This window comes from Pecten maximus, chromosome 2, assembly GCF_902652985.1.
Source record: "Pecten maximus chromosome 2, xPecMax1.1, whole genome shotgun sequence".
NCBI lineage: Eukaryota > Metazoa > Mollusca > Bivalvia > Pectinida > Pectinidae > Pecten > Pecten maximus.
The window spans coordinates 36439297-36446387 of NC_047016.1; positions in this window are offsets into that span (position 1 = coordinate 36439297).

Here is a 7091-nt window from a genome sequence, read left to right on the forward strand (position 1 = left end):
TTCTTAATTTTTCACTGACATCATCAAATGATGGGCTATTCAATGTTCATTGTGTGGTCCTTCTGTCTCTCCTTATGCTGTAGAACTTATGAAGCTAATCCTGTTGGATAGTAAGTAGGATACCAAGATCCCTCATGTACTGTACCTCCAGTATCACATGATGTGGAAATCTAGTTACTGCTATTATCTCTTTTCTTCATTAAGTTATTTTAATCATCTTATTATAGTAATTTACCATTAGAATGTATAGAGAAATATTGTATAAAAACCTGCTGTGCCCAATCTTATGTCACTTTGAGATGAATCCATGTTGATACATTAAGCATATTTATAAAGGATGAATATAGTCATTGGATATATGTAGTCATTGCTAGTCACTGATCCAATTTAAAGAATATAGCTAGTGCAACATGTAGGTTGGAGGTTATAATGAGAAATTAGTTAAAAATCAGACATTCACAGTAAAGAGTAATTCTGCTGGATTACACCACGATGTATATTTTGAAAAATAGTATATGTTGCATGATACTTAAATGTATGTTAACATTTGGTACAAGGAGTGCATTCCAGAACAATTGAAAGGAAATTTTATTTTTAAACTATTTGCCTTTTAAAGATATATGGAATATTGTTTTTAACATTGTTCCTGTCTGAATAACATATATAAGTTATTAGATTGCATTACATAAAAAAATCTGTATAATGTTTGTATTGAAAGTATTACTTTGGTTGTGTTTGGTTTTGCTAATTTGATTATCAAATATGTATAACGGCCATTTTTAAGTAAAAAAAAAAAAATGGTGTGCAGTTATTATAATCTAGTCTTAATTATAATCTCCAGTTGCCTGAATCATTTTTGTGCATTTTGTGCTATTTTCATCTCTGAATATGATATCTATATGTTCTAAAATAGCTCCAGACAGGTGGGTTTTCTTCTGACCGACTGCGATTTTTGGCTGTAATGAGAATGCAGATGGCCCTACTATGTTTTGAGCTCTGCTTTATATTAAGCTACAAGTATTATACCATGACTATTATAATATGTACAACAGCAAATCTCCAAACATCCCTAAGGTAACATGATTAATAGTATTATTCCAACTTAGATATAATCATTTCTTTTTATCACTAAGTTATATGACACACACTATCATGTTCTGCAGTTAGTACATTAAGATAAATTTAGTAATCTTGGGTTGTAGATTTTGAGGAGTTTTATTTGTAACAGGCACCCAAGCAGTTTTAAGATTTGAAATTCCTCTAAAGATATTAAGGTATATAGCCAAATAATTTACTGGCAGTCTTAAGTACATTGACTTAAACATTTTTATCTTGAGACACTTCAGTAATTGTGGTGTGTTTATGATAACTCTTTATCTTGTATTCTTTCATTTGAATTGTAAGCATAATATTAAAAAGTGATTATCTATCATTAGACATGGTATTAAATGTACAACGTCCAGTGATCATTACACACGGTATTAAGTGTACAATGTCCAGTGATCATTAGACACGGTATTAAATGTACAATGTCCAGTGATCATTACACACGGTATTAAGTGTACAATGTCCAGTGATCATTACACACGGTATTAAGTGTACAATGTCCAGTGATCATTAGACACGGTATTAAATGTACAATGTCCAGTGATCATTAGACACGGTATTAAGTGTACAATGTCCAGTGATCATTAGACACGGTATTAATGTACAACGTCGGTATTAAGTGTACAATGTCCAGTGATCATTAGACACCATATTAAATGTACAATGTCCAGTGATCATTACACACGGTATTAAGTGTACAATGTCCAGTGATCATTAGACACGGTATTAAATGTACAACGTCCAGTGATCATTAGACACGGTATTAAATGTACAACGTCCAGTGATCATTAGACACGGTATTAAATGTACAACGTCCACTGTTTCTGTATGTTGTCCACAATGATTGTGAGTACTAAATATTCTGATCTTTTGTCTCACAACTCCCGACACATTATAATTACTAGATGGGAATATTCATTTGATAGAATGTCATGCTGCATTTAATAATGCATATATAGCAGACCGAGTTCATATATATTATGTTCTATCAAGTTATATAATTGCTTGTTAATGTTTTTCCTGTTTGTCATAACCTTGCAAACATTGGTATACATTGTGACTTACGTACATTTATGTATGTAGCTGAACGAATAGTTAAAAATCTTAACTCCGAGTCACAGTTATTTTAGTATTGAAAGTATTAACGTGTAAAAAAAAGATGTCACCTTATCCCTTTCGTGATATTGAACAGAGATTGTATCAGTATTCCTATATCTATCTGTTTAGGGACATGTTCAGTGAACATGTTTTTTCTAGGTGTCTCGATTCTGTTCATGCTTTAATTCTTTTTTTCAAATCTGAAAAGTGTACCTATGTACTTAAAATTACACCTGTTGTCATTTATGTCAACTTATCGTTATTGTGTTAATTATGGAAAGTGTGCTTATCCAAGATATGTTTTCAGCTAAATTCACTTATAAATGTATGTAACTGTAATTTTGAAACTAAAATCTGCGTTAATTTGAATGATGTTATCCAGAGTGTAAAGAAATACATGGAAGCATTGAATAATAATTGATAATTGATCCGACCTTGGAACATTTTATCGGATCACATATAGACAAATTATTGTCACTGCCATGCATGAATATAACTGTATGACTGTATGTTTATGAAAAAATATATATATTTATTGCAAACAATAAAGATGCATTACAAAACCTGTCTCAGAATTTGATGTTTTCATTTTGTCCATTGTTCATGATAACTTTGTTTATTTTTTAGTAAATATCTGCAACTTAATACAAATGTTCATCAAACACGAATGTGATATATTATATATCTCAATGTCAAGATCATTAGAATTCCATTGCTGGATTGTACTTAGCCATGTTTCCTTTTGCCCTGACACCATTGTCTGGTGTAGGGCCCACACTAGATCACAGAGGTAGGCGTGGACATACGTCACATAAAAAAAAAAAATTATATATTTTTTTTCTCAAATATTGATTTTTTTATCTGACAATTATTTTTTTGTGACGTTGATCCGCGCCTACCCCCTGTGCACCAGACAATGGTGTCGGGTCAGAGGAAACTCTGGCTAGGTTGCACTACATTGTAGCATATCTGATTCCTTGAGGAATCTTGTGCAGCTTGTCTTTCCCGATAAAACTAAGAGAGGAACTTCTTTCAACTTTGAGATATATTTATTTTAGACTGAAAAAAGTCAAATGCTGTGAAAAAACTGTTCCAAGATTGATAAAAATGTCAATGGAATTCTTGAAATTCCACAGTTCATCTATTCCATAGAAATGTGTTGACAATAATGTGACTGCTACACGGGGATGTTTTACTGATGGGAGTCATATTGGTTTGAGATAGAAATGCTTCAAGATATATCTAATTGAAGTTTATATTAGAAGATGCGTTTGAAGATAACTCGTTCTAAAATTTCACCAACACAATTAAGTAAAGACATTGGCCTGTAGTTTTCAACTAGTTAAGATTCCTCCTTTTTTGAACATTTTGCAACATACGCAATTTCCACATGCTGGGAAATGCATATCGGTTACGCTGTATACTTCATTGAACAGAGCAAAGAGGTTGGGGTATATGAAGTGTAATACAAAACCTGACGAAAGATGATGTGTTGATGGATCTTCCCCTGTGATCAGTAGAGGATGCACACTATGTGTGAATAGCTTCAATCACAACTCATCGTCCATTTTGCCTAAGCGCGCATAACACCAACCCATCCTTCAGGTCTTATTTGTTCACATCATCTCGCAGGGAATGATCTTCAGCCTAACATTGACATTCGCTCTGATAACTTCCCAGCTACCTTCCAGATCAAAGGAAATCATCAATAACCTTTTAGATATACATTTGTATATGCTATTAATGTAAGGGTTGTTCTTTATGTATACTCTGTGCTTCTCCTCTCTGGATGATGTACATTGTAAAGCATGGACAGGCTGGCCAAGAACACAGTTTCTAGAAATTCTTTCACATTGTTCATTTAAGGATTGAATAATGAACCTCAATAGGTCTTGAGATAAATTTTGTGAACTGTTTCGCAGTTAATCTCTATTGACACTGTTATTTACACTCCAAACAACAAGGCTGAACTACTGTTGTTCTGAGTGAAAACGAACATGTCCTGGAAACAGTGCTCACTTTTTAACATGTCTGTTTTCAGTAGATCGAAAACCTTTCAGTCCATAGTGAAAGCATTAAACATAACTATTGTTCCTTGGACGTGAAATCTTACAAGAGAAAACATTCTTGAACACAGCACAGTGTTCACCGAAACAATTGTTGGGCCAAGGAGTTATAGTTGAGGGAAGCAATAATGATGGGAATATTACAAAAGCCATCATGTCTCTCTTGGCTGGAGAAAGATGACGCAATGTCTCCAGCTATTTCATTGATGTCATCGAGGCACTAGTTAGAATAGTAACATCCTGTCTGAATGGAATCCGAGGACCCATACATGTCAGATCTTACCAGAAGGGCAAAGTCACTATTTGTCAAACTAGATGCAACTGTGGATAATTGTGACTTTCCAAAGTTAGATATTTCCTGTGGCAGATACCAAAAGTTAGTGTCAACTTGCTACATCAGTGAGTATCTCAGACATGTTTGTGACTATGAAGATCTGGATCTATCGGCACTCGCAGACATTGTACGACGTCAGATCCACTCGAGGCATAAGGTGTAAAGCACAATGCTTTGATCCAGCATGACGGCTCCGACACCATTAATCCCATAAAGGATTATTATTGCCCGTGTCCAACCACAGGGGCTCGGTTTAAACTTTGTATTAAACTTACCATATCCATGCTCTTTTGACTTACCGTCGCCTGTATATGGTACATCGATAACCCCGATTTTTGTATAAGGTTTTAGAATGTATATGAATGCTTAATTTATAGTGTTGTGGTTGTTTACTGATGTCATATGTTACTCAAAAACCCAAAACCGAGCCCCTGTGCACGTAGCCAGTATCATACATGTATATTATTTAAGATACTACTTGCATTTGGAAACCAGTAAACCAAGTTGCACCCAAAAGTCAAAACATTTAAGACAAATCTCAAGTAACGTATATTTCGCTTCCAACCGTCATCTTCCAGGTTTTATGTATGTAGTTTACTTGTACAATTAGAACTACGATATAGACTAACACTGACATGGACAATAAGATTTTAGGACGAGGAAGCCATATTCTATTCCAGATTAGGTGGTTTGATATGTAAACTGACATAAATCTATCATGTAAAGTTCTTGTCAGAAAATTGATTAAGCAGTTGTAATAACATTTAATATTTATGGTTATCAGGGAACATGGCGGCCATTTTGAAAGTGGAAATTTTACTTTATTTGGTTATTAGTGTAGGTGTCAGTCCATTTGTACTAATGAAACCAAATATAAACATTCTATTTCAGTTCACTTTACAATATTTCAATGTTAAAAGATTTTTTCCCCTGTGCTCGTTTTCTTTTAAAAATTAGTAGCAATATTGTCAATCAATTTTAATAATTTTGCACAAAACTCCTTATTACTATTTTTGGGCGATTTCTTTTATATTGTTTGGAGATTTTTTAGCACATAATTACGAACGGACTGCAATATATAGGACGTTGTATTTTTGACTTTTAGAAAATTTCGCTTAACATTACCTTCAGAAATTCTATAACGAATTTCTGATATATCGAATTATTTATCCAGGTCCCATTGAATTCGTTATAGCCAAGTTTAGCCGTAAAAAGAGCATGTTCTTACTCAAAATCCTTCACAATTTTACCTCCTGTATCTAAAGTGTTCAAAATGGTAATTTCTTGCTTTGCAGATAGTATATCTAACATATCATTAGTAACATTTTCATGTAAATTTTTCTCAAAAAAATGAAAATTTCATATTGTAACATTTTCCCCAAAAAAATGTTGTTAATTTTTTGACACAGAAAGGGCACTTTTATCTTGCCTATGTACATATTTGAACTTAAATGCCTATTTGTCAACGTAGGGCCACGGAGGCTACCAGTAGCATGTATACAAGCTATCGTATTTGCTTCATCGGCCATTTTGAAACCTCACCTTTCATTAGAATTTAAATACAGCAAAAAGTAACTACTAGTATGCCATTTTACTAAAGATGAAAATAAATATCTGCGTCATAGAAATAAATGTCAATGGAATTTATATTACAGATATAAGAAACCATCTTGTATTAACAACGGTAAAAATTAACTTTCATGGAAATTTCAGCTATATAAATAAGTGACTATGACATATTGCCAATGACGAAAAATGATTTCAACGGAAATTCATTTGTAACTACGTCTTATTCCCAAAGGTGAACCAGGAATTGATTCTTAATCACAAATTTTTTAATATGAATAACACCTTTTTTTGGAATATGTATCATAATATTTTCAATAAACTGTACATATCGTTGGTTGTCATTGGAAGGGATTGTTGACATGACTACTAAGACAAAGAATGATCTACTAGCATAATTATACCTGTATCACTTTGTGTTGTTGATAAACGACATATTGTTCATAGGTGTTCAATAGGATACTCCCCTTTTCAAAATAAGAGTGTCGTATATTGATCACATATGTAGAATTCCCGTGTTGATTCTACTACAAAATTCTCGTGTTGGTTTTACTCCAGCAACCTCGTGTTGTTTTTTACTCTAAAATACCCGTGTTGATTTTTACTCTAGAATCACCGTGTTGATTTTTACTTTAAAATCCCCGTGTTGATTTTGCTCTAAAATCCCCGAGTTGATTTTTACTTTAAAATCCCCGTGTTGATTTTACTCTAAAATCCCCGAGTTGATTTTTACTTTAAAATCCCCGTGTTGATTTTACTCTAAAATCCCCGTAAAAACAATAAATTACTGACAGCTTATTTATAGCTTGCTAAACATACCTCCGAAAATGTCACGAGTGTTTTCATGATTTTAAAGAATACATGTATATTATCCCTTCGATGGCCCCATTTTGATCCTACTTTCGGTTTGTTAACATATA